This window comes from Pithys albifrons, chromosome 2 (assembly GCF_047495875.1).
Source record: "Pithys albifrons albifrons isolate INPA30051 chromosome 2, PitAlb_v1, whole genome shotgun sequence".
NCBI lineage: Eukaryota > Metazoa > Chordata > Aves > Passeriformes > Thamnophilidae > Pithys > Pithys albifrons.
The window spans coordinates 33,557,013-33,570,165 of NC_092459.1; the positions used below are offsets into that span (position 1 = coordinate 33,557,013).

Below are 13,153 nucleotides of genomic sequence, written 5' to 3' on the forward strand. Positions count from 1 at the left end.
TGAGTTATAAACTTGTTTATTCGGTTGGCAATATCAAGTCATATCTCACAGAGACATTAAGGTTAGCTTTAAAGAAGGTGAGTTGTTTAATGATTTAAAAACAGAATTGAAGCATTTTTAAAGTCTATAATGTAAACATTTTACAGCAGTGTTATCAATCCTGACTTGTGCTTGAGTATTTGGAAATTAAGTTCAGTTTTTGGTCAGTGGGACATATGTTGTTAGGCTGAAGGAAAAGCAAAATTTAAACAGTATAAGCAGTATGCGGTTATTGGCCAAGAAGGCCAGTTGCATCTTGGCCTGTATCAGGAACAGTGTGGCCAGCAGGACCAGAGAAGTGATCTTTCCCCTGTACTCTGTGTTGAGGAGGCCACACCTTGAGTATTGTGTTCAGTTCTGGGCCCTTCAGTTCAAGAAAGATATTGAGGTGCTGGAGCAGGTCCAGAGAAGAGCAACAAGGCTGGTGAAGGGCCTGGAGCACAAGTCCTGTGAGGAGAGGCTGAGGGAGCTGGGGTTGTTTAGCCTGGGAAAGAGAAGGCTTGGGGGAGACCTTGTCACTCTCTGCAACTGCCTGAAAGGAGACTGTAGCCAGGTGGAGGTTGGTCTCTTTTCCCAGGCAACCAGCAGTAGAACAAGAGGCTTAAACTGTGCCAGGGGAGGCTTAGGTTGGATATTAGGAAGAAATTCTTTACAGAGAAGGTAATCAGGCATTGGAATGGCCTGCCCAGAGAAACGGTGGGTCAACCATCCCTGGAGGTTTTTAAGATGAGACTGGATGTGGCATTTAGTGTCATGGTCTAGTAGCTGCAGTGGTAGTGGATCAAGGGTTGAACTTCATGATCTCAGAGGTCTTTTCCAGCCTGGCTGATTGGATGATTCTATAATTGTTTAAATCTGACTTTTTTATTACCTAGAAATGTTGTATGTAACGAGGTGGATTTTACCAAAAAAAATGTAAACAAGATAATGCACTCCTGAAGTTAATAATCTAATGGTAGCTTTGAAATGCCCAAAGTGACCCACTCTGAGGTCACCACCAGCCCTGCCTGTCCCTGCCCACAGTCCCAGGGCTCCCACCCACCCTGGCCGTGGTTCAGCACCCCATGTCAACCCTCAGGGCCATCGATCACTGCCCCAGCAGCACCACAGCCCTGCTTGTGCCTGGTCAGGGGCCCTGCTGTCCTGGACCCTGACCACCTGTGGGCTGACTTCCCAGCCTGGCTTAGTGCCCTCGTCACTGTGGCGTCACTCAGTGATTATGGGGCTGTATCTGCCCCTGGGTGCCCTCACCAGGTCTGACCCTGCTTCACCTTCTCAGCTCAACCTCAGTCCAGCCTCAGCAGTGCCACAGACATGGACAGGGGGCTGCCCCCAGCCTGCCCTCCTCCTTTGTGTGTGGTGGGAAGAGCCCTGGCTGGTGAGACCTTGCCTGCCATGCTGGCCCTCACAGGCAGCTCCCAGCCCCCCACCGCACCCTGGAATGGAAGACAGGTATAGAGAAGGCAGAGCCAGGCTCTTCCATAGGTGAGGAGTGCAGTGCCAAGAGACAGCGGTAGCAAGGTGACCCAGAGAATGTCCAGCTGGGCTTAAGCACAGCATTTTCCATCAGAAGGATAGTGAGCACTGGAGCAGACTGCCAAGAGACGTCAAGAAGTTTCATGCCTGGAGCTTTTCAAAGCTTGACAAGGCTCTGAGTAACCAAGCTTTGTAGTTCAGCTTGTTATGAGTAGGAGGGTAGGAGGTTAGGCCAGGTGAACTTCAGACATCCTTTCCAACCTGGACTGTTAGGTGAATCTGTGGGTAGTACACTGCTGAGAGTGACAAATTCTCTGAACATGCAGGCATTTCTACAGGAATTTCATTGCAGCCCCGAAAGGCTGTTCCTCCTCATGAATTCACCAACTCTCTTTTACCTTGCTCCTTGATTTCTGTCTCTCTACTTAGGCATATATCTGTTTGACCAGTGAGATTTTTACTCAAAACTGTCTTCATACCCCTCACATTTTATCTTTCTGCTAAGGGTTTAACCTACATACCTTAAATCTAATTAAACTGTTGAACTTCAACAACTAGTGGTAAATATCCTAAAACTCCACAATTTTGTAATCCAGTGCTGGATTCACAGAAATACTAAAATTATTTCAGTATAACACATACATAATATATATGTATAAATCAGTAAGAATGCCTGTTGCAATTTCTATTTGTCTACATTACGTAGTCCAGGTGTCACAGGAAAAAGTCTGTACCTGGCCAATACATGTTGGATGTGTTGAAGCACTGTGAGACAATGTCCATACAATCATTAGGAACTTCCATCAGTTCTCAAGATAGATGTAAATTAGGAAGAGGCACATAGAAGTAGTTACATATCTACATAACCAGTCATTTGTGCCTCACAGTATGCCTAGAGTAGAATGAGAATTTATTTTTCCCACATCCCAGTGTTAATATTTTGACTTGTAGACCATGTCCTTGTTATAGTAAATCTAGCACAAGGCAAATAAATTATGTATGCCACAGTGCAGCCCATGCTTAGATGATGTTCTGACTGTATTTATGATTCATGGAGATTAAATAATGCTCAAAACAACCATCCGACCTTTTCCAGTATTTGTTGAAATAGTGCAGTTTCCTAAGAATTTTTCAATTTTTCCAAAAAAACACCCTGAAATTAAACTGATGCTTCTTAATCCCACAAGAACAAAACCAATGTGAGCAGTAATAGATTTCAAAGGTGGTCTAAAATGCCTCATATACAGGCACTCTGGAGTGACTTAAGTGACCTACTTAAACGTGTGACAAATCACATTCCTTCTCTTCAAACCATACAAAATGTTTCAAGCAAATCTTCCTTGAAATATCCTTTTAAAATTTCTCTCCTGAACTGGCTGGTGATGAGGAATGTAAAATATTTCTAGGTTCCCAAGCCTGCTTATTTGAAAGATAGGAAATTTTGATAGTGCTATCTTTTCATCACTGATGCAAATGCCTATATTTAACATTGCACATAGTTTTAGAAATTCAGATGTGCACACTTCCTTCCATCTCAAATATTTTAGAGATATTATGTGGAATAATGTTTCAGATTATTAAAATCTAAAAATGTTTAGACTGTTTAGTTAACTGTTTCATAGCAATTTTTTCTTGGCTTTATTTTAGTAGCACTAACAATGAATTCAGAGCTGATTATTTAATGCCAAAAATAAATTACTATGACTTTATTGTATGATTTGTATCTTAATACTGGGAGTTCACTGTCTTGCTAGGAATAATAGGATTTTGTAAAAGGCCCCAAACAGCATTTTTGCTTCAATTATTTTATCAGATCTATGCTCCAGCAATAAGAGTGGAAAATCTGCAGGACTCCTTCCATTGTTTATAAAAAGAGGGTAAATTCTTTCAGCTCTGCCAATTACAGACATAATTTCAAACAGCTTCAGCACCTTTAGGATAATTTTAGAATAGTAGTAATGAGTGCACTTCCATTGTGCTTCCATGGCTATGTCTGGCACAGTAATTTTAACAGTTTAGCAACAGACAAAGCATACTCAGAAATTCTCCTCTTTTAACTGCTTCCTCTCTCTATACACTGAAGCCTGTGAAGGGCTTTTTCTTTTCCACATGCTAATTACCATGAATATTTTGAAGATTGCTCTACAAACTCTGTTTTGTTTTCCAAATCATTAGCAATGTTAAAAACAAGCCTTCTGACAAAAATGTTGGCAGAAGCTCAGACAGTTCCTAGTTCATCAGAAGCCCTTACTTATGCAAAGGCAGCTGTGTGGGGTCCTTTACATGCAGTTCATTTGGCAAAACACGTGAGGCTTAGTGCATGAGATTCCAGCCGTGTTTAGTTTTTTTGTGTACAAATCATTTAGACAAGACCAATTAAAAGTTAAAATCAGCTGAATCAGCAGGGAAGGAGGATGAAGCAGTACTTTTTGAAGTAAAGAATTGCTACCACTCTGCTTTAACAGGATTCTTTACAGACTAGGTACAAGGAATCATGGGCATCAATGGGTATGATGCTTGGTTTGTAAATATCTGTGAAAGGCCTAGGTAGTTTCAGCATGAGTACAAAATGCAAGGGAAAAAATAATAGAATCATAGAGTGGTTTGCATTGGAGGGAACCTTAAAGATCATCCAGTTCCAACTTTTTGCCAGGGGCAGGGACACCTTCCACTAGATCAGGCTTCTCAAAGCCCCATCCAGCCTGGCCTTGAACACTTCCAGGCATGGGGCACCTGCAACTTCTCTGGACAACCTGTTCCAGTTCCTCACCACCCTCATAGTGGTGAGCATCTTCCTAATATCTAATCTAAACCTGAAACAGTTCAGTCTGAAGCCATTCCCCTTTTTCCTGTTACTACGTGCTCATGTAAAAAGTCCCTTTCCATCTTCCTTGTAGGCCCCCTTTGGGTACTAGGAGGCTGCTGTAAGGTTTGCCCAGAGCTGCCTTTTCTCCAGGCTGAACAAGCCCAACTTTCTCAGCCTGTCCTCACAGAGCAGGTGCTTCAGACCTCTGACTGCTTTTCGTGTCCTTCCTCTGGACTCACTCCAGCAGGTCCATGCCCATCTTATGTTGGGGCCCTAGAGTTGGGCACAGAACTCCAGGTGGGGTCTTAGGAGAGCAGATGGGGAAAATCAGCTCCCTTGACCTGCTGGCCATGGTTCTTGTGATTCAGCACAGGATGTGGTTGGCTGTCTGGGTTGCAAGTGCACATCACCAAGACCCCCTAATCCGTTCTCTGCCCAGCCTGTATTTGTGCTTGGAATTACCCCAGCCCAGGTGCAAGACCTTACACTTGACACCTGTTAAGGTGATTCTCACCTTGTGATTACTCAGGTAGTAGTGGTCAATGTCCCATGAATTTATTTGCTGATAGATCTGTTCACTTTGTCATCCAAAGGATCCTTTTATACAGCTCTGTAGAGGCCCTCAAAGGTGTGGATACTACAGCTTTAATGTAGTGGTTCCACATACCATAAATTCTTAATATGAAGCTAACAAGCATCTAATACTCCTACACAAGTAACAATAGCTTCCCATACCAAAACCCCAAAAGGATTCTGTATTTCCAAGGCAATATTTTGAAGATGAACTAACCTGGTCATTTTGAGTTATGACAATATTTTCTAAACACCATTATGTCCTTTTACAAAGTTAAGATTATTTCTTCTGAGCTTAATTTGTAAAAATGTCTAATGTTATTTTCTGTTGTGCCAAAGGACAGAAATAACAAAAGACTTCGTATAAACAGCAAATTTTCTCAATTAAAGTGGTCATGCACAAGATAATTTACCATTACTGTGGATTTGCAGTTACAGGACAATGATGACAGGGTTTCAGAAATAATGTGGTGTTGTTGCCTGTGCATAGCAATTAGTTAGTGCCCTAGTTCGGCTGAGAGTTTCAGTGCCTTATAAAATGTCCAAAGAATAGCTGTCCTAGTTAACATAATTGACTGCAAGGGACAGTTGAAGGGCACAGTTTATTTATTTCAGGAAACATTACCCCAAAATTAAATAAATTTGGGCTATAAACAAGGTCTAGAGAGAAATATGAGTAAATGGTAAATTCTTGGTAGAGTATATGGAGAGGACCAATAAAAACTTTATTGCACAGCACTAAATACCTTACCTGGCAAATAATCAGGTATCTTCTTGCTTAAGGTTGCGAGGTGTTTTATTAATTCATATTTTAAGAAGAGATTTCCCTAAGAAAAACATTACTAAAAATATGTCTGTTTATGTAAAATAAATAAATAAAAATAAAGCTACATACCACTACTCGTTATTTTGTCTTACCATTACTGCTTGTAGAATCCTCATAACTCTTTAACGAATGCTCACACCATGGGTTTCCTGTATGACATTACCTAAACGCTTTAAATCTCACTAAAAATAGAATGTTCTTGATTTTCAGCAAATTCCACCTCTACCTAGCCCATGCAGTTTGTGCTGTGACATTCCTCAGAAGGAAGGCACTGCTAGGGGAGGAAGAACAGCAACAATGGCTCAGTGGCCTCTTTCCTAAGTGGTCTTAAGTAAATTAGAGAAATCCATTGTATATGTGTAATATTTGGATTAAATGTAATCTGTCATTTTGTTACCCACTCACTTGCTATTGCAAAGACTTTCAAAACTGCATCTCACTCTGTCTTCCTCCTGCAGCTGTAAGTGTACAGTCAGGCTGTGTTTTGCCAAGCTCTGTTTGACAAAGAAAACAAGTTTCATGAGTCAGAAAAGACAAGACTTTTTCAAAGTCCTAGTATCATATATCTTTTCTGTAGTTCTTGGAATAGCTCTCATGAACTAGCCCTGATGGTGAACAAATGCTGCAGGTGACATTATTTGTGGTAACTGAACTAAGGGTACAAATATTATCCTTGTTCCCTACAAAGTGTGAGCTCTCCATTCTCTGAAAGCCAGAGCTTTTTCTGCTTCTGATGCCCATAATCTTTGTCCAAACCACAGAACCTCCATTGCCACAACTGGTTTAATGGTTGGTTGGCCAACACTAACCAGGACTGTAGGAGATGTATACAGTGTGCACACAGCTGTACTCTGGAGCACAGTGGCAATAAATGCCACCCTGACACCTGATCCCATGAGATCTTGGAAGCTAAGCAGGGTCAGCCCTGGTTAGTACTTGAATGGGAGCCCTCCTGGGAATACTGGGGGCTGTAGATTCTAGTCCTGAAGACTTCACTGTCACTGCCCAAGCTCGCTTGGCCGTGGCAGATGAACCTTAGGGGTTAAACGGTGGGGCCAGTTCTGTGCACGCTGTGCCTCACCTAAAAAATCCACTGCGCAGGCTGGAAGGGCACACCCACGTGGGGAGAGCCCTGCCCAAATCTGCGTTTGTGAAGCCCAGCCATGATGATGATGATGACTCAGCTGCTCATCCGTATGAATCAACTTAGATTTAAAAAGCATAACAGTAATCCTTACTGTACTATCCTAATTCTCTGTTAGAAGTACTAGTCTACAGAGGGGCAATTATGAATTTACTGGGGCTGTCCATGAAGTTGTTGTCATATTCAAGCCCTATACGCTGCAGTGTCACTAGGGGCTTATTCTGCTGTAAATTTACAAGCAGGAATAGATCACAAGTTTCCTAGTTGATGCCCTAGCAGAAACTGAAAGAAGCAAATAGAAAACCGAACATGAAGGGTTTTAACAAGGACCTTCAAATACATTTGAGTGAAGGATGAGGAAGGGCAACAGGCCTCTAGCAATGTGGACCTGTCCCAAAGCAAGTCCAGTTAGCATGGCACAATGAAATGTGGGCTGTGTTCCCAGAAATCATAGTGTAGCTCAGGTGCCATTGGTGTAAGATTTAATACCTATTTATCCTTAGGAATACAGACTGCAGCTGGTGGATTTGGACATGAAGAAACCAGAGATGTAGGTGGTAATATTACTATATGTTAAAGAGAAATTTTAGTATTCTTTATCACATGAAATAGTTCTTCACCATCATAAAGTGACAGATCTTGCCTCCTAAAGTAGTAACCTAAAGGTAATGGGCTTTTCTTTTCCTTTTGTTACTAGAATAATTCTTAATTAAAAAAAAAAGATTGTTTCTGGTGCAAGAGTCCCCAAGTATTTTATTTTTTAACTGTGTGATGTAGATAAAACAGTAACTAGTGAAAGGAGTTTTGGAGAAGGCAGGAGGTAATGGTCCATGTAATGCCTCCATAAAATAGACAACTGAGTAGGCAGCATCTTTCTCTGTAGTTCTTGTAACTGACTATGGGTTTTCACTTGTAATGAAATTATACTACATACTTGCTTTTACTTCTCTGATCATGTGTGCCTTAGAATTGAGCTAATTTGATTTCTTTTCTGCTAAAAATATATTTATTCCAACTGAGTCAGCATCCAGTGCGCGTTTTAGACCCCAAAGGAATTGTTTGTTCTAAGAATCAGCTACGTGGGATGTGCAATGAGTCCATACTCAGGCCTTTGAACAAATTGTTCAGCTGAAAGGGGGAGGGTAATTTCCCTATATTACATGTGTCGATTTTAACTTCTCTTTTAAATATCTCTGTTCAAATGGTATAGCATGGTTGCCCTCAGGCCAGATGTTGGTATGTTTAGTTTTAGCTATAAGGTCACATTATGGTTGGATCAGGAACAGAAGCTGTGAGAAATGTAATCTCCTTGTCAGAAGAGCACCACTATAATTACTGTGTCCTAATGAGCAAAGCAGTGCAAAGATGCATGAGAGCATATGTTTTAATAACACATAGCCTTTAATCTCTAAACTATTTTGTACAGACCAAGTGAGTAAGCTTCATGTCACCTATCTGGAAACACATACCTGCACTTCTTTACTTTCATTTTGTGAAACATTATACTGATTGTTGAGTATCCTAATTTTGGTTTCCAGAATAAGTTAATGGCTTTTCTAGAACTGTGCCTTTAAATGATTTAACAGGTTTCCTATGCACAGAGCTAGTGTATATGAAAAGACATAGTGCCTTCCCCTCTGAGTTTTAAATCTGAGGTCCTTATCCAGCAACATTTCTATATTATATTTTATATGTGTGAGAGGTTCACATTAAACTTCCACTGGGAAATATTTACAGAAAGACCACACCTGCTGAGCTTCAGCCTTCTGGCAAGTGCACTATAGAGGCCTAATGGGAATTCATGAAGAAGAAAGGTTGCTTGCATTTATGTGAACCATCCAAGTTCCAAAGCTATGTGCAAGTTTATATTTGCATAACCCAATGGCTATGCATATAAATTGTCAGGGAAAATTAATTAATGGTGCACATGCAGTATATCAAACATTGTGATGTCTCAACCACTATTTTTATATACACCAAAGTGTACATTTGTTACTGAAGGTTGTATGCAATAAGACATATTTAAAGTTTACAGAGATATATTATTTGAATGTATCTGAATGTAGAAACCAGTGACCCACTTTCTTTAATAATTGGGAAGCACATTTTGTGTTCCATCAAGGATTTCTAAAGGGATTTGTGAATCAAGCAATCATGAGACAGTTTAAACTAGAATTTAATGTTGAAATTTAAAAGAAATAAAATGGAAATTCTATCTCAGCCATGGTTTCAGTTTTTATTTTTTTTCCCCTGGCCTCATTTTTTTCCTGGAACCTACTGTAAAGTATTTTTAAGAAGCTATGTCATGTTTTAGAAATGTAAAAACACTATGAATCCTTTACCTTGTTCATGGATTCCACAGTACAAATTTAAATCTCACATTTCTTCTTTCTTATTTTTTCTGATAACAGACATTAATGTCTTCATACTGGTTTTAGCATGGTATGTATGATTTATGTCCTAAAGTTTTTAGCAGTTGACTTAATAAGACTGGACACTCTACAGCTCTTGCCAGCCTTGCAGTGGCTCTCAATCCCCTTTCCTTCTCAGCCCAAGCTTCTTAATAAATCTTTTATTTCATTTGGGATTAAAGTATGTCTCACAGTTTTAGCTTCTGAATCTTATTCCTTACAGCTATAGATAGTATTCATACCAATTTGCAGCATGATGAGCTTTCCCTGTAGTTTCTAAGAATATGTTGGCTATCTTAAAATAATTTCTTCCAAATAGCAATACAGATTCCTGGACACTATAGGTTTAATTCAAGATGTATTAAAAAGACTCTTCATGAAGTGAAGACTTTAAATCTGCCTTTATATTCATCTTTTTTTTTTTCACTCTTAACCGAAGCACATAACAGCCTGCTCCTTTCTGAAGAGCAGTGATCCATCTCCTGCTTCACTACAAACTCCCTCCTGCAAAGTGCTGAGTGCTCTGGCCCTCATTCATTAAAGTCCTTAGATACTTAGCTACTGGACTAAGATCAGTGTCTAATACTTTTCAGGATGTATAGCTTTGGTCCAAGAAGAATAGTTCATTCTTTGCTCCTGTCAGAAGATGAGTCCTAAATAAAGGAAATAATCTTGTCTTTCTGGTTTGGTTGTCTGTCAAGAGAGACTATCACACTAGACTGGAGGACCTCAAAGTTAGCTCAACTTACAATATCTCATCTGCTTTGCTCTATAATTATGTTAAGATTATGATAAGCTGTATATTTCTGGGTAAAAGCTGAATTAATAACAAAAATAAATTAATAGCAAAAAAACTGCCCCCAGAAACCAAACCAAAGCAACCAAACAAAAAACCTCACCAACCTCCACCACCACCACCACCATTTTAACTTTACTATTATTTCATCAATCAATAATCAGCTTGGAATTTGGCTACTATATTAAAAATGTATCTAATAAAACCTACATTATTTTATAATTAAACACACAGAGGTATGTGGGCTGTACAGAAAAACAGTGAAATAATTGATTCATGTATGTGATTGCTGGTGTACCAATAAAACCCAAACCTTTTCTTGGAAGATAGCACAACTTTAAGCCAGGAACTTCATTGGTGAACTAAGAGGAGAACAGCAAACTATTTCAAACATACTGGGGTATATTCTTCAGGAAAAGGGAAATTTTGGATCTTTTAAATGGCACTCATATCTATACTGCATTTTAGTGTGAAAAATGAAAATTAATTTTAAATGTGGCCTTCTGTTTTTTAAATACTAACATATTAGGGCCCCCCTTACATAGGCTTGGCTCACTTCAGCCAACTGAAGTAAAAGTCTAAAGCCTGAGCCATTTCAGACAACCAGCAAAGAGGAAGAGGAACCTCTTAGCTGTGCTTTTCTCCTGTGGAGTTAGGATCTCAAAGTGTTTTCTTAAGGACAACCGTAAAACCTTGACTTTCATTACCAGCACTGCTGTTGCTCTCAGGAGAACAAATTTATTCTCCACAGCCACACCATGTTGTAAACTGCTGTGACAAGACAAACCCTTCTCATGCCCCAAGAGAGAGAGTGAACTTTGCATCCTATTGGTAACATCAGTGAACTATTTCTGTAAGTACACATTTATTTAATAAATGCATACTTAAAAGGAAATGATCACAATGGCATATAATTCACCTACCATAGTCCCCGAAGCAATGGTTTGATGTGCAGTTGTGCCACCCCTAGTCACTTGCTTCTCTAGCTATAGCTGTCTGGGGGGTCAACACAGTAAAGCAGGCTGGCAACTCAATTTAATTAAAATTAACTATTTTCCACTGTATTTTTGCTAATTCAAGTAATTAACTGCACTCTGTAATGACCCCCATAGATCTATATACCAGCATGTAGAAGTGATGTAAAAATCTGGGTGGGCAGAATGCCAGCAATATCTTCACTTGGTAGTGGTACTACATGATACACTTGTCCCTGACATACCAATGGAAACCTGCAAATTTGTTTTCAGTGTAAATGGAAAACAAATATTAAAAAGATCCTTTCCAGGTAGATAAAGAGCTGTGTAGTTCAGACTCTGAAAAGGACTTGACCTTCTGCCAAAGAACCTGCCTGTGGGCGTGAGCTGTCTTGAAATATGTCTGCAAATATGTTGTTTTAGAGAATGTTGTGAAGACGTTTCTTAAGTCTGTAAAGCAGTTGCATGAGAAAAGCCAGACAGGCAAGAGAGGCTGGAGTGAAAAGCAAAAACATTCAAAAAGGACTGAAGTTATTAAGGCATGACATGCTGTATTATGTATATAATTTTGTTTCTTAGGAATGGATTTTCAGGTGTTTGCAAATACTATCTACTTACTATTCCAGAGTGAGGGCACTTATCCTCTAAGTAATTTCGCTCTTGAGTTTCAGTTTTCCTGTGACTGCTTACGTTTCCCAGGTGCTGGAGCAGACATTCCCCGGCATCCCGTTGTGAAAGCCATGGTGAGGCAGGCCATCACCCTGCGCCCCTGGAGGTCCACAGTGGAGCAAATATTCACCGTGGAGCAGATATTCCATGGAGGAATGCATGCTGGAGCAGGGGAATGCCTGAAGGAGGCTGTGATCCCTTGGGAAGCCTGTGCTGGAACAGGCTTCTGGAAGGACCTATGGCCTCATGGAGAGAGGAACCCATGCTGGAGCAGGTTTCCTGGCCCTGTAGGGGGACTACGCTGGGGCAATCTGTTCTTGAAGGGCTGAACTCCCTCCTAGGGACCACACTGGAGCAGTCTGTGAAGAACTGCTGCCTTTGGGGAGGACACGTTGTAGAAGTTCATGAAGGACTGTCTCCTGTGGGAGAGACTCCACGACGGAGCTGGGAAAGAGTATGAGGAAGAGAGGAAGAACTGGCAGAAGTGTGTGATGAACAGACTGCAACCCCCACTCCCCAGTCCCTCTGCACTGCTGGAGGTGAGGAGGTGTAGAACTCGGGAGTGAAGATGAGCCTGAGAAGATGGAGAGCTGGAGAAAAGGTGTTTTTTAGATTTGTTCTTATTTTCATTATGCTACTCTGATTTGATTCACAATAAATTAAATTAATTTCCCTTAGCTGAGCTTGTTTTGCCTATGAGCAGTAATTGCTTAGTAATCTCCCTTGTCCTTATCTTGACCCAGGAGCCTTTACTTTTGTTTTCTCTCCCCTGTCCAGGTGAGGAGGGGAGTGATAGAAAGACTTCTGTGGGTACCCGGTGCCCAGTCAGATTCAACCCACCTTGGTCAGTAAGAAGACATTTTGTAAGTGCAATCTTTGGGCATGTGACAAGACAGCATTTGTAATGTTATCCAGATAATCTGTAGTGATTTAAACTCCTATTGTATTTTCTGTATCACTAGTCTTATTATTTGATTAAAGTCCAGCAGAGCATTAAGGATTACATTTGATTTGGGATGAATGATTTACAATTAGTTAGAAAAAATAACGGTATTAAGGAATGTGCCAGGTTAATTTATTTGACAAATGAGTGTAAAGCTACTTACACAAACATTTCAGAACAGAGCAGCACCTGGTTTGTAATATATTTTGTAGAAGCAATTAAAAAAGTAATTAGTTGAGAACTGTATAAACAATGCCAGAAGGTATAGCTAAGATGTAGCTCACTACAAATGCCAGGATTGACTTGCACTGCACCTCACAGTTGTGCTGGGTCCCTCCTGTGACTGATCCAGTGGGGGACAGTCAGTAGATCATGGAATCCACAGGTAGGGAAGATACAACCTATATTTGGCAGCTAGTGCAAGGTTTGATGGTCTCCAGCCTGGGGTTTGTACAAAGGGATCACTGTAATTCTTTTGTATTACAGTATCTGCTAA

The 13,153-nt window shown here is 40.4% G+C and overlaps 1 long non-coding RNA gene across 1 annotated transcript; it reads left to right on the forward strand.

Moving 5' to 3' along the window:
- Positions 1-10,817: 10,817 nt before the first annotated feature.
- Positions 10,818-12,859, forward strand: LOC139668301 (uncharacterized). Its single transcript, XR_011697023.1, has 3 exons — positions 10,818-10,924; positions 11,745-12,315; positions 12,492-12,859. It is a non-coding gene; the product is annotated as an uncharacterized lncRNA (long non-coding RNA).
- Positions 12,860-13,153: the final 294 nt, after the last annotated feature.